The following is a 15943-nucleotide window of genomic DNA, read 5'->3' on the forward strand; positions in this document are numbered from 1 at the left end:
TGACAGGAAGTCTCTCTTTTGTCCTTTTCAGAAGGAATTCTGAAGCTCGGACTTAAGACTCCCAAATACTTTGTGGCAGAACATGTGCTGAAATGCTTTCTCTTTACCAAACCCACCGCCGAGTGGTGCCTATTTACTCCAAATCTCTAAATTGCTTAATCCATATAGGTTTCTATCACCAGACATTCCTGGGGTTTTAGGATGTTTCAAAATAAATCTCAAAAATGGTTGCATTTTTATTTTGCAAAGTGATATTTAAAAAGTAATGGGGATCACTTTCATCTGCGATACCATCCAGGATTTTTTTTTAAAAAGCCACAAACTCATGAAATCTGTGCTCTGTTAAAAAAAAAAAAAAAAAATTATATGTGGTGGAATACCAGGCTAACATAGCACAGACAGAAATGAAACACGGAGAAAAAAGTTCTCACTTCATCTCCCGCTGAATTCAGAAGACAGAAACAGTTTAGTGTTGTCTCTTGCACATGTGCACTGAGACCTTTTTAAGCACTTCCTTGTCATATGTAGCTGTTATAAATGGAAATCACTGTACTCTCTGTGAAGTGAACCAAAAAGAAAGTATAGATACACTCTGGAATACAAGTAGAGCCAAAATACCAAATCTAGAGCATATACAACTTGCTACAAACGAACTACAGGGCATTCTGCTGCATTTTACTTCTCTGGGTTTCGGCAGTTGGTACTCTCAGAGATTTGATATTAATGCATAATTTGTCTTAGTTTTGCAAGTCAGTCTGGAAAATTCCCTGCCTGCCTAATTATGCATGCACTTTATAACAGGCAATAGTATACAGTAGTCCTTCAGACGAAAGATTATTTGCCCATTTGGGGATTGGAAACATAGTACTACATTACTGGGCTGTATTTGTACGTCGCTCCACAAAATCAGGAAATTAAGGAGTTTGGATTCATGATATAAAAATGTATCAAGTGATGCCTGGGTGGCTCAGTTAGTTGAGCCTGACTTCGTCCTCAGGTCATGATCTCAGAGTTCCTGGTTGGAGCCCCACATTGGGCCACTTGGATCCTCTGTCTCTCTCTCTGCCCCTCCCACACTTGCATGCTCTCTCTCTCGCTCTCTCTCTCTCTCTCTCTCAAAAATAAATAAACATTAAAAAAAGAAAAATAAATCTTTAGGGGTGCCTGGGTGGCTCAGTCAGTTAAGCGTCTGACTCTTGATCTCGGCTCAGGTCATGATCTTACAGTTCATGAGTTCCAACCCCACATCAGGCTCTGCGCTGACAATGAGGTGTCTGCTTGGGATTCTGTCTCTCCCTCTCTCTTCCCCTTCCTTGCTTGCACTCTCTCTTTCTCAAAATAAATAAACTTAAAAAAGAAAAAGAAAAAAACTGCATCAGGGTCCCTAACTGGCTCAATCAGAAGAGTATGTGATTCTTGATCTTAGGGTTGTAAGTTCAAGCCCCTTGCTGGGTGTAGAGATTACCTGAAAATAAATAAACTCAACGGTGCCTAGGTGGTTCAGTGGGTTGAGTGTCTGACTTCAGCTCAGATCATTCATAGTTTGTGGATTCGAGACCCATGTTGTCTAACTTTGCAGTGCAGAGCCTGCTTGGGATTCTGTTTCCCTCTCTCTCTGCCCCTCCCCTACTTGTTCTCGCCCTCCCTCCCTCTCTCTCTCTCTAAAATAAATATTTTTAAAAATTAAAAGAAAATAAATTTTTAAAAAAGTAAAAAATAAAAGTGCATCATGAGTAGCAAAGGGCTTGTTCAAATCGTTAGTTCTTCAAGCTTCTCAGTATAGTATATTGGAAGACACAAACTAACAAAATTGAGTGTTAAATCAAGCAAACCAACAGGAAACCAATATAGATTTTGACAATATAACTTCATGCCATGTTTTAAGTATATTCAAAGGTATAATAGTGATTTTTCTTTAGGATAAAATAGTGACTACCACAGACTGAATATATTGACTACAATTTTTTGTATGTCATTATCAGATGATAAACAACCAACTCCTAGAATATGGCCAATATAACCCAAGATATATACCTGTGGAGGATATAGTTATGTGACATCTTCATCAATCAGGATACAACAAAGTGTTGTATTTATCATGTAACTACTTTCAACATCAATTTTCTCATTTCATTTATTTTTTAAATTGTTTTAAAGTTTCTTTATCTTGAGAGAGAGCTGGGGTAGAGAGAGGGGGAGAGAGAAAGAACCCCAAGCAGGGCTGATCCCACAAACCACGAGATCATGACCTGAGCCAAAATCAAGAGTCAGCTGTCTAACCTACTGAGCTACCCAGGGGCCCTCAATTTTCTCATTTAAAAAAATTGATATAAAAGATCAGCTTTTCTACCTGTAAGAGTTATAAAAGTTTAACAAGAGAATATCTTACATTTACAAAACTTAAGACGCTATTTGTTTATATACTTAAATAGTATTCTTTCCAAAACAACTTAAGGAAGTAGAAGATGATGGTGGTGGTTATATTAAGCAGCTGTTATTTGGAGGACAGCAATAAAATATTATAAAGCCAATGGGCAGGGACGCCTGGGTGGCTCAGCTGGTTAAGCGTCTGACTTCGGCTCAGGTCATGATCTCCTGGTTCGTGAGTTTGAACCCCGCATCAGACTCTGTACTGACAGCTCAGTCTGGAGCCTGCTTTGTCTATGTCTCCCTTTGTCTATGTCTATGCTTTGTTTATTCTATGTCTCCCTCTCTCTCTGCCCCTCCTCCACTCATGCTCTGTCTGTCTCTCTCTCCCAAACATAATAAACATTTTTTAAAAATTTTAAAAAGGTTGATGGGCAAACTGAAATACTAGACACTGAAGGACGATGACACATGGTCCAGCATTTCTATGGAATGCAAGTGACCAGTAGTGGTAAATCATTCACGTTGGTCTTGAACAACAAGACATGGGGAAATCTCAGTAGCAAAATGATCAATCAAAACAATGCAAGTGGCTCTGCAAGCAGTGATTTTAGTCGGCAACTAAATGAAAAAAGATGGATCCTCTTTGTTTATGTGAACCAAAACCTCCACTTCACCCTAGAGCACAAGTCGGGCTCTTTTGAGTGAGCCAAGCACTGTCCCTCTGGGCCAGGTACCAGGCTAAAGGCATTGCCTATTTTACTTCACATAATCCTCCCCAAACACTCAGAAGTACTAGTTCAGGTTTACCAGATGAGAAAACTATCAACTAAAGAGGGTGTGGCTTCCAAAGCTGTATAACCTGGAAGAGGAAGGGATGGAATTCAAATTTCATGAACAGAGCCCTCAGCCATTTTGCTTTCCTCCCCTCTAAGGCCCAGATCCTAGTTATGATAATAGTCTGTTGAAACCATTATGAAAGTAAGGGTAAGTTAGGAATATACTTCTTGTACTGGATTGAATAGCGACCCCTCAAAATTCATGTCAACCTGGAACCTCAGAACGTGACCTTGTTTGAAAATAGGGTCTTTGCACGTGTAATTAGTTAAGGCTGAGATCATACTGGAATAGGGTGGGCTCGAAATCCAATATGACTGGTGTTCTTATAAGAAAAAGGAGAAGAGACACAAGAACACACAAGGACATACAGGGAGAAGGCCATGTTGCAACAGAGGCAGAGATGGGATTTATGCTGCTATAAGCCAAGGAATGCCAAGGCCTCTTGAATGTTGAGATAATAAATATCTGTTGTTTTAAGCCATCCAGTTTGTGGTACTTTGTTATAGAAGTCCCAGGAAACCAAAACACTGATATATGTTCATATACTCTATGAGTAGATACGTCGTCTATGATTCCACAAAGAACACTTATTCTTTTTTAAAAAAAATTTTTTTTCAACGTTTATTTATTTTTGGGACAGAGAGAGACAGAGCATGAACGGGGGAGGGGCAGAGAGAGAGGGAGACACAGAATCGGAAACAGGCTCCAGGCTCTGAGCCATCAGCCCAGAGCCCGACGCGGGGCTCGAACTCACGGACCGCAAGATCGTGACCCGGCTGAAGTCGGACGCTTAACCGACTGTGCCACCCAGGTGCCCCAAGAACACTTATTCTTATAGTGGCATACTATGTATGTCAGGTATTTAACAAAAGTTGTTTTATTTACATACCATATGCTGATGATTTAAGCTTCATCTCTATTTTACAGGTGAGAGAACAAACTCAGAGAATTAAGTGACTTGCCTCAAATTAAATTAAATGGCTAATAGCAAAGCCAAGATGAGGCTTATGTCTATCCAGCCCTGGACCTCTTCTTCAGTTTTGATCCTGTGCCCTCATTTGTCCTAGGAGTTCCTGCCCCATCTAACTTGCCTTCTTTCCCGCTTGTATCTGAATCTTTCCTTCTCTCTCCCTACAAATGTGCTCTCTCTAATCTAAAAATTCTGTCTTTGCCCAGTTTCATTCAGCCTCCATTAAGCCAGAAGTCTGAAACAAAGAGTCCACCCTGATTGCTGTACTCCCTCACCACCTTCTTGGGTACATCTCCCTGATATTGGACTCCAGCTTTAACCGCGATACTAAAACTTATGTGTCTCACATAAAATCATTAAACTTTCAAATAACCTCTTCTGTGAAAACTTCAATTCATCCAAATTAGGATGGATTACTCCCTGCTACCATTTTCCTCTTCTCTTATTTTGCTCATGCTGTATGCTTCTTTTCTTTGGAAAGAACTGCTCTGTGTCCCAGTCTTATTTAACTGAAGTCCTACTAGTTGTTTCGGGTTTACTTCAATTATTCAGGGTCAGCTCAACAAATATGTGTTGAGTAATTAAATGACTACCATGTTCTGGGCTCTGGTTCTAGATATTGGGGGTAAAAGGAGGACTCAGACATAGCTCCCACTCTTGAATTTAATGTTTATTAAATTTTATCTAATTTAATTTAATTTAAAAAATAAATACCTTAGGTCTCCTCTATAAGCATTTTCTGATTTCTGCCAACTGAAAGTGATTTCAGTTCTCTTCTGGGGATATGGAAAGTTTCCTTTGTTATCATAGCCTTTGCACCACTGTAGCAGTTAATACCTCCCTTGTGGGCCATAGTACATTCATCCTGATCTGACAGTTTCTTGAGGACATATGAACTTCTGTAGAAATAAAAACTCCTTGAATGGAGAGACTTGTTCTTTCACCCTTTTTTTTTTTTAAGTGTTTTACTTATTTTGAGAGAGAGTGGCGAGAACGTGAGCATGAGTGGGGGAGGAGCAGAGAGAGAGAGAGAGAGAGAGAGAGGGAAAGAGAGAATGCCAAGCAGGCTCCACACAGCCTAGAGCCCAACGCGGGGCTCAGTCTCACCAAATACGAAATCACAACCTGAGCCGAAACAAGAGTTAGATGCTCAACCGACTGAGCCACCCAGGCCCCCCAATCCCAGGCTTTTTGTTTTCATTTCCTACACGAGTTCTCCTGGGCATCCCTTAATCGTTTACTGCCATTGTTGGGCCCCAAATTAACACTGAAGAGGAGTTAACAACCAAAATTATAGAAAAACAAAATCATAATAAATAAAAAATTATTCATTTTGAAAAGTTGAGTGACCAAAATTGGCATTCTCCCTGTTTAGAGGAAATGGTGAATTAGATATGTTGAAAATATCAAATGTATAAAATTAGAATATTGAGTGTGGTAAAACATGTATTCAGTACAATGCTCCCTCAAACATTTTCCCAGGGTCTTCTTGGGCATATGTGCTGGTTGAAAAAACATTACTGATCATAAATGCTGCATCGAGCTAATATCTGAGCCAAAATATATATTTTCACAAGAAACCATAAGTCCAAAAAAAAAAAAAAAAAAAAAAGAAAAGGCCAAAAAACCACACACACTTTTGAGAGTGCAGATATCTTCCTAACCCTCATGCGCCTGGCAAACCTGAAGAAAAAATAACATGGTCGCAGATGGAGTAGACTCTTAATTATATCATGTACAAAAGTAATAAAGGTGCGAACATATCTGGAATATCCAGATGGCCCCCCTACGTTATGGTGATTCTTGTTTACTGGGTTGAAGTGATTGACCAAATAACATCAAGATGACGTTTGTTACTGTGGTACCATTAAAAGGGATATTGGCGATCTTTACATATTTTTCTAACAAAAACCAAATCAGGTAAAAATCATTTAATTGACATAGAAGAGATTCCACTTAGTAATATTTCTCTCTTTAAAAAAAAATAAATAATGGGACGCTTGGGTGGCTCAGTAGGTTAAGCATCTGACTTCGGTTCAGGGCATTATCTCACAGTTCGTGGATCTGAGCCCCGCGTCGGGCTCTGTGCTCACAGCTCAGAGCCTGGAGCTTGCTTCGGATTCTGTGTCTCCCCCTCTCTCTGCCCCTCCACCGCTCACGCTCTGTCTCTCAAAAATAAACATTGAAAAAAATTTTTTTAAATAATAAGTGAGACATTTTTGGTTTATATATTCTCTACTCCTACTTTTAACCTTGCTTATATGATTATTTTTATCAGAAATGTCTCAGGAATTTTCATAATAAATCCAGGTGACTCGTAAGCAACAATTACTGTTTATTGGATGTATTATATATGAGGTAAAACCTAGTAAACCTTGTGCTGGAGTTCTTTAAGGTGTATTTAAGACTTGGAGATTATGGAACTTTGAAATTTTTTTTGAACAATAAAGCTTGAACAGTCTAGAGTTCAACATTAAGCTGACAGATTAGAAACTTGGTTTGTGATAATTTTGTTCATCACCACCAGTGAAGGTAGTTTGGTGTAATGGAAATAGCATGACCGTGGGAGTCAAGCAACTTGAAGTTCTAGTCCCGGTTCCTATCAGTAAGTCATATGGTTTGGGCCACATTATTTTGTCAGAGTCTTCATTTAAAACATGGGGTGGGGCGCCTGGGTGGCTCAGTTGGTTGAGCCAACTTCGGCTCAGGTCATAATTTCCAAGTTCGTGTGTTTGAGCCCTACTGTGCTGACAGCTGGGAGCCTGAAGCCTGCTTCTGATTCTGTGTCTCCCTCTTCCTCTGCCCCTCCCCTGCTTGTGCTCTCTCTCTCTCTCTCTCTGTGCTCAAAAATAAAAACATTGAAAAATTTTTTAAAAATAAAATGTGAGGTATTTTAACTGGAAATTTATAGAATCTTAAGTTCTCTGAAATCCCAGCTTTTGGCTCTATTTTAATTTCCTTTGGCTGAAAATTTAAGAGGGCTCATTGATTTATTAATAAACATGAAATGAACACTTAATATATGTAGAGATTTTGTTCCAATTTGTGAGAAATAAAAATGTAAGCCCAAAGCATCCATGACTCAGATAGAACAGTAGGATGGCATCATACTAACTGATGTGTGGTTGACAAAGTGCAGAAAATGTTGATCAATTTCCAAGTATTTTGTCCTTTCAACCCTGACTCTTATTTCACTCCCTAGTAGCATTCTGTTAAAACATCATTTCTCCTTCCCAGAGAATCCAGTGCAATGAATGTTATCCCAGGATGCTCAGCCCAGTTGTCTAGCACTGCCACACTTTCTTTGCGTGACTGTCTTCCTGATAACTAGTCAAGAATAGTTTCCAACTCTCTTCTTTCTACAGTGAGTGCCCACAGGGGCTCTTTGATAACGATGTGGGGTACAGTTCTCTGTTATGCCTCTCGACCCGGCAAGAATGGTACGGGCATTTTATTATTTATTATTATGTTACTTCTGCATCCCCTAAAGTAGTTCCCCTGAACTAGAAATGTTTGTGATCAATTACTCAATTACTGCGACTTTTCTAGATTTGTTGAGTCAATATCACGCACAATATTTAAACCAGTTTATGTGCTTTTGAAGTCTGAGAAAGGTCCTAGAACTGTATCTAGGAGGAATGTTGGAGATGAAGTCCAAAAGAAGAAGAAGAAGAAGAAGAAGAAGAAGAAGAAAAAGAAGAAGAAGAAGAAAAAGAAGAAGAAGAAGAAAGAAAGAAATGAAGTCCAATCTGCTTTCTTTATATAAACGAGAAAACTGGCATTCAATGGCTTGCTGAAAGCCAAAGCAAGTTAATGATAGAACAGATATGCACCAGTTATGGTTCTTGTTAGAAGCAAGTTTGTTTGTTTGTTTGTTTGAGAGAGAGAGAGAAAGCACGAGATGGGGAGGGACAGAGAGAAAGGAGGGACAGAGGATCTGAAGAGGGCTCCATGCTGACAGCAGTGAACCCCATCCAGGGCTTGAACTCACAAACTGTGAGATCACGACTTGAGCCAAAGTCAGACGCTCAATTGCCTAAGCCACCCAGGTGCCTCTAGAAGCAAATTTAATGTGAAATATCCTTTCTGTATCACCTGCTATATGCTAAGCATTGTAGTCTCTTCACTTGAATTAACTAATTCAATCTTCACAACAACCGTCTTCTGCTTGTTTTATAAATTGAGCAACTTAGGTAGAGAGAAATGAGACGGTTTTTCAAGGTTACAAGCTGGTAAACACACCTATGGCTTAAATCCATTCAGTGACCCCAGAGTTTCTGTTCTGAGTTGCTAGCTACTTCTCCACAGATGCAGGAGTAAAACAATCCTGATCATACGTTAACCTTTGTGAAGGTTCCCTTAGTATTTAAAAAAAATTTTTTTAACATTTATTTATTTTCTTGAGACACAGAGAGAGACAGAGCACAAGCCCGGGAGGAGCAGAGAGTGAGGGGGAGACACAGAATCCAAAGCAGGCTCCAGGCTCTGAGCTGTCAACACAGAGCCGACCCGAGACTCAAACTCATGAACTGCGAGATCATGACCCGAGCTGAAGTTGGACACTTAACTGACTGAGCCACCCAGGGCCCCGTTTCCCTTAGTATTTAAGCAAAAACAATTTTGTGTTTTTAATAAAGCTTTATTTGAATTTTAAGTTTCATTCATGTTCTGGGCTTCAAATGAAGGAATCATATCGGATTTCTGACTCTGCTGAACTCCTGGTCAAATGTTATTTTTCAGAAATATAACAGTTACAGAGTTATGGACTATGTAGGTATGCATGCATGTACTTAAAGAAATTTAGGGGTGCCTGGGTGACTCAGTGGGTTAAGCATCTGATTTTGGCTCAGGTCATGATCTCATGGCTCATGAGTTCAAGTCCTGCATCAGGCTCTCCACTCTCTGCACAGAGCCTGCTTTGGATCCTCTGTCTCCCTCTCTCTCTGCCTACCTCCCGCTCATGCACTCTCTCTCTCTCAAAAATAAACATTAAAAAATAATGATAAAGAAATTTAATTATTTAGGTTAGGCTACTACTTTCTTTTTTTTTTTTTAATTTTTTTTTCAACGTTTATTTATTTTTGGGACAGAGAGAGACAGAGCATGAACGGGGGAGGGGCAGAGAGAGAGGGAGACACAGAATCGGAAACAGGCTCCAGGCTCTGAGCCATCAGCCCAGAGCCTGACACGGGGCTCGAACTCACAGACCGCGAGATCGTGACCTGGCTGAAGTCGGACGCTTAACCGACTGCGCCACCCAGGCGCCCCTAGGCTGCTGCTTTCTTGTGAATACTTGCAAAGATCCAGTTTCCTTATAATACAAGCACAAAAATCTGTTATAGCATGAGCACAAATTCTCTATAAAAGACGGTATACTAACTTGGCAAGAGGTAAACTAGATGAATAATTATAGGTGTGTCCTTTTACTTCTGCACCCTTTCTTACTGAAATCAGAATTCCACTGTGAGGTTAATTTCTTTTTCAAAACTTGTAAGCCAGCACATAAGGATCCAATCACTTAATTGTCTGCAACATTGTAATGACAGTCACTTCTACTGATTTCAGCCGGTCTGCCAAATCTCTACAAGCAAACTGAGGAATGGCTCCTCTAACTGACTGACCCTTTGTCCTTTTTGGAAGAAGGCAATCAGTAGCAGATGCAGTTGGGAGAGAGGTGCACGTGTGTGTGTGTGTGTGTGTGTGTGTGTGTGTGTAGGAAAAATGTTTATTGCAATCTAGTAATTTGAAAAGGAAAAGAATAAAGTGCAAAGTAAAAGGGAAAATGGAAGATGTAAAGAGAGAAAGAGTGCAGGCAGCAGGACAAAGAGCTGAAAAGAGAGTTTGAAGGAACTTCGAGGGAGTCTGTATTTGTTTACTTCTCGAAAAATCTGTTTTGCACATTTAATTATCATATAACATGATTGCTCTTGGTAAAATGTAACACAGAAGCCATATAGCAAGTTAAATGGATTTAAGGAAGCCGTAGGGCTGAAATTACAATCTCATGTTTGAAAATACTTTGCTCATCATCCGATCACACCTCAGCGAGAGAGGCCAAGAGGATAGTTAACATATCAATGTTTTCTCCCAATTGCAGCAGAGGACAATGGGCTGTTATTTCTTTAAAATGTCACCTTGAAAATAAAATCGACAAAGGTGATCAACCTCTTCTCTTTGTTTTCTGCTGAGTCCATGCTCTGTTTCTCTGATTCTTTTTTAGTCTCTCTCTCTCTCTTTTTTTTTTTCATTTCATTTTGACAAAATAAGGGGGAAGGAAAATCTCAAGACAGAATTGCTAAAGAGGTGGCTTTCTCCTCTACCCTTTTGGAGACCATTAACTTTTAATAATTTTTCTTTTAATGTTTATTTTTGAGAGACAGAGAGAGAGAGAGAGAGTGCGCACGTGGGGGAGGGACAGAGAGAGAAGGAGACACAGAATCTGAGCTGTCTGTGCAGAGCCCGACGTAGGGCTCAAACCCATGAACGGTGAGATCAGACCTGAGGCAAAGTCAGATGCTCAACTGACTGAGCCAGCTGGGTGCCCCCAGTGCTACCTACACATTAAAGATGAAGCACAGAGGGGCACCTGGTTGGCTCAGTCAGTTGAGCGACCAACTCTTGGTTTCATCTCAGGTCATGATCTCATGGTTCGTGAATTTAAGCCTTGCATCAGTCTCCATGCTGATGTTGTAGTGCCTTCGTGGGATTCTCTCTTTCTCTCTGCCCTCTCCTGTGCATGTGCTCTCTCTCTCTCTCAAAATAAATAAAAACTTAAAAGAAAAAACAAAGGAAGCACAGATAATTGCTAGGTGTAGTTGTATAAACTATCTCTCAAATTGTCATGAAGATCTGTGTTAGCAAAACTCGCCCTGCTCTCATAATCCCATTATGGTTGATCAGTGAAAGGTAATACGTTTTTTTATTCCCACACCAATGGTTTTTCCTTCCTCTCACACTGAGAGTTGATCAGATACTAGTCAGCCTCTTTAGCACACAGACAGAAGCCTAATGTTTTCAATATAAATACAGCATTACTAAATAGTGTTACTCAAATAGCATATGAGATAGGATACACTAATTTATAAATAAGAACGCCAACATGACTTTATGGTCTAACTTCAGCTAATGACTTAACAGCAAATATGCTTTCTAAAGATTTTTGAGTAATCTCTACACTCAACATGGGGCTCAAATTTACAATCCTGAGATCAAGAGTCGCACTCTACAGTCTGAGCCAGCCAGGCACCCCATGTTGCATTTATGTTAACATGTCTAATGTTTATACAGTCTTTGCACATGTCTCGCATAGCTGAACTGTGTTATGTTGAGAGTAATTTTGGTATTGGTGAACCATCTACATTGTTGGAAACTGCATTAAAATAGTGGTTAAGAGTGTGAGGTCTGAATTCTAAGTCGGCCTCTGCCTCTTAGCTCTCAGGAGACAGTTAAGTCATTAACCATTCTGTGGCTCAATTTCACTGCTAGTAAAATGGAGAAAGAGAGGTGGCTGGCTGACTCAGTTCATCAGTAGAGCACACGACTCTTCATCTTCAGGTGGTAAGTTCAAGCCCCAAGCTGGGTGTAGAGCTCACTTAAAAAAAAAACAAAAAAAAACAAAAAACAAAACAAAACGAAAAACAGAGGGGCGCCTGGGCAGCTCAGTCGGTTAACCTTCCAACTTCAGCTCAGGTCATGATCTCACACTTAGTGAGTTCGCGCCCCTCATCGGGCTCTATGCTGACAGCTCAGAGCCTGGAGCCTGCTTTGGATTCTGTATCTCCCTCTCTCTGCCCCTCCCCCTGCTCACGCTCTCTCTCTCTCTCTTTCAAAAATAAATAAATATTAAAAAATTGGGAAAAATAAATAAAGCATTTGTTATCAGTGAACTGAACTTTTCTGCCAAATTATAAATATCAAGGATGTCGGCTTAACTTCCCCTCAAGCCGTATGCAACACCTGTGGTAAGTCACCGTCTTCTAACTATATAACTAAGAAAGCCTACCTGGGGACACCTGGCTGGCTCAGTTGGTTGAGTGTGTGACTCTTGATCTCAGGGTTATAAGTTTGAGCCCCACGTTGGGTATGGAGCTCAATTTAAAAAAAATAAAATCTTTAAAAATAGAAAATAAAATAAATGCATCATGAGCTCAGGTAAATTGTAGAATTCCATGGAAAGGGTACGGGGAGAGTAGAAGAAATGGCTTAAAGGATGCCTAAGCCTCCAAAATAGCATGCATAGCACCACCCCATCTTGACAACAAAAACAAGAAAGAAACAAAACACCATCCTACATAGATACATGCAAAAAAGAAAAAAGAAAACAAAATTGGAAGGAGATGTAACATACTGTAGTTATCAGTGGTTATTTCTACATCGTAGAATTGTAAGTGCTCTTCCTTCCTTGAGTTGTTTTGTATTATTTACAGACAACATGTGTTGCTTGTGCAGTTAAAATAATTTGTTGATCGTTGTTGAAACTTAGGGTCTGTTAATCTATTCTTTCTTCTTTTGTTTATGTCCGAAGTTTCCATAATAAATAGTTTAGAAATAATTTTAGATAATAAAAACAACTTGAAACAAAGACTAAAACTACAAATGGTTTATGGGCCTTGTTAGGCATCAGTGTGACCAAAGGAATGGCCTGGAATATGCTTATAAAAAAGATGCTCTTCTCGGGGTGCCTGGCTGGCTCAGTCGGTGGAGCGTGCAACTCTTGATTGTGAAGTTGTGAATTTGAGCCCTATGTTGGGTGTAGAGATTACTTTAAAAAAAAAAATTAAAAAAAGAAAAGATGCTCTTCTTGAGCAAAGATTACATTGAGTTTTAGCAGTCATAAATGGTGAGAGGCATTTTGGATAGATTTCCAACACAGAAGAAAACCAAAACTGGCACCAATTCCTTCCAAGGCTTTTGTAGTGTGGCCTATCCATCTATCCTTACCTTCTTCTCTTCCCGTTCCCTCCCTATGTTTCATTGCCTATAAAACCCACACATTTTCCTCCTACAGAGTCTTGGCACCTGCTCTTCCCTCTTCTTGGAGTTCTCTTCCTCAGATTTTCACATGGATAGTGATAGGGTTTAGTACATTATATGCCAACATATGGCACATCAAATATTTTAATCTGAAGAAGTTGAGAAAATAGTAGAAGCAGGAAGGTCATTCTGCATTTCTTTCTTCCCACATCCCATGAAACAGGTGATAAAAACTTTATGTGAGAGGCGCCCTTCCCATATCTGGAGGAAAGGAGCATCCTTATCTCCTAAGTCAAAGGGACCACAAGAAAGATCTGAACAAACAGCCATTCCTAAAATCTGCCCCAGTTTACTACACTTAGCTCACACTCCAACTTATCACATATCTACACGACTATCCACTCTTTATCAAACCTAGCCTAAGAGTACTCAGGTTTATCTGTTTCTTTGGGTCTTCATTTCCAAACATACGTCTATATATGTATGTATGTATGTATGTATGTATGTATGTATTTAGAGGGTGCAAGTGAGCAAGGGGCAGAGAGAGAGGGAATCCCAGGATTAGCCGAGAGAGAGAGAGAGAGACAGAAAGACAGAGAGAGAGAAGCGTGAACTCACACGATTCAGAACTCGAACTCACAAACCTTGAGATCATGATCTGAGCCCATCAGATGCTTAACCAACTGGGCCACCCGGGCACCCTGGGTCTTCATTTCCTTCAGAAGGCACCCATGTCACGTGAAACTTACATGAAATAAATTTGTATGCCTTTCTCTTGTTACCCTCAGTTTAATTTTTAGACCCAGCCAGGGACACTGAGAAGGTCAAGGAAAACTTTTTCCTTCCTAGCTTTTCTTGGTGCTCTTAGCCACTCCCTCTGCTTATATTCTCTCATATTGTCCTGTTTTCTTATCTTTGGAACATTTAATGTGATCTTAAATTTATTTATTTATTTAAGGGGTCTCTCCCTTCTAGAACATAAACTCTTGGAAAGTGGGGACCTTGTCTCCTGTGCTCATTCTATCCATAGGGCCTAGAGGAATGCGTCGAACATAGTAAGCCCTCATACATACTTGATGGATAATGAGTGCCAAGACATTCTCTACGTGAGCTCTGCCATGGGCTCTTCTGTTTCACCGTGTCAAACTTGAACACCCAAGCTTTACACAAGAACTCCAAAGCACTTTTTTGTTGTGGAGAAGGGGGATTTGAAGACTTTATTGTCACTGCAGGAAAACCCTCAACTATTGCTGCATGATAATACCTTAACCTGTGTTCCTAAATGCTAACCTTTTAAGTCCCAAAAACCTAACTCCAAGTGGCAAAATATAAAAAAGTTATGTATGCACTTAAACAAATTTTTTTAATGTTTACTTATATGAGAGAGAGAGAGAGAGAGGCAGAGTGTGTGCATTAGAGGGCCAGGGAGAGAGAGAGGGAGACAGAATCCAAAGAAGGCTCCAAGCTCTGAGCTGTCAGCACAGAGCCCGATGTGGGACTCGAAATCACGGACCGTGAGATCACGACCTGAGCCGAAGTCAAACGCTTTACTGACTGAGCCACCCAGGTGTCCCTGTGTGCACTTTATATGTGCACTATATGCAAAGGAACTGATTTATTTTTAGTAATCATAAGGCAAAGAAAGGTTGAAGGACCAAGAACAAACAGAATGTAATTTAACGTTTCTTAAAAAAATACATGACGTTTGAAGTCCTTTACCAGACTGGGAAATTATATTTTCCAGAATAAATTCTGTCTTCTTTGTTTATGCTTTCATATTCTGACCACCCATGACAAAAACCATTTTTATGACTCAACTGCATTAAGTTCAAGGGAAAATGTTTACATTGGAATATAGTTGGGAAGTTATTGTTCTTACTTTGTGAAAGCATCTAATTTGCATAGCCTCCGGATGAAGGTAAGGGTTAAATCTCACAAGAGTACTCGGTCACTGTCCACACAGAAAGGAGAATACAGCCCCAGGCTGACTCATTGTATGCTGAAGACCTGTCTGGGGGGATCACAAAATGCCAGACAAAGGGAGCCATTCAAATATACTGTCTACTCCCTTTGTGAAAACAGTCCCCGAGTAACAAAGGTCACCTCTGGATTAATGACTGGTAGATTTAATTTATGCAAAAGTATAAAGCTTCAATCTATGTACTTTACAGATTAGATCAATAGTACCCATTTCAGGGATTTTTGTAAACGCTGAGAAACTAAAACACTTCGGTCTGAAGGAATCAATTGCTTCGGTTTAAAAACCAAAATTCAGAAGGGGTATTGAAAGGCTCTTACGTATTCTTTTTATTTCCTTTGAAATCTTAGGGTTTAAACACAAGGAAGTATTTTAATTCAATTATTATTTTATCATGTTGGCAAAGACTGTAGGTCTTATTCTCCATGAAAGTTGCCTGCACTAACACAAGGATCAAATATTGGAATGTATGACGGTGACTTACTAGCTTGGCAATACGATTCCTGATCAATAACATCTGAAGCTCCTTCCCTATGATTTTGGAATTTTGAGTCATTGTTCTTTCTGCATCCACTTCAAATTTAATAAGACTTAGAGTGTATAAAAAGTTCAAAGAGCTAGAAAAAATGACTCATAGTCTTACCCCTTAGAGGCAGTTGCTATTAATGTCTTGGAGTATTCCTTTTTTTTTTTTTAATTCTTTCCCTTAAAAAAAATATTTTCCCCTATTCTTTTCATCCTCGTGTCACCCTGTATTCTAATGAAAATGTCACCGTACACACTTGATGATTGACTTGTTCTATCATTCTGTACTT

This window comes from Prionailurus bengalensis, chromosome B1, assembly GCF_016509475.1.
Source record: "Prionailurus bengalensis isolate Pbe53 chromosome B1, Fcat_Pben_1.1_paternal_pri, whole genome shotgun sequence".
NCBI lineage: Eukaryota > Metazoa > Chordata > Mammalia > Carnivora > Felidae > Prionailurus > Prionailurus bengalensis.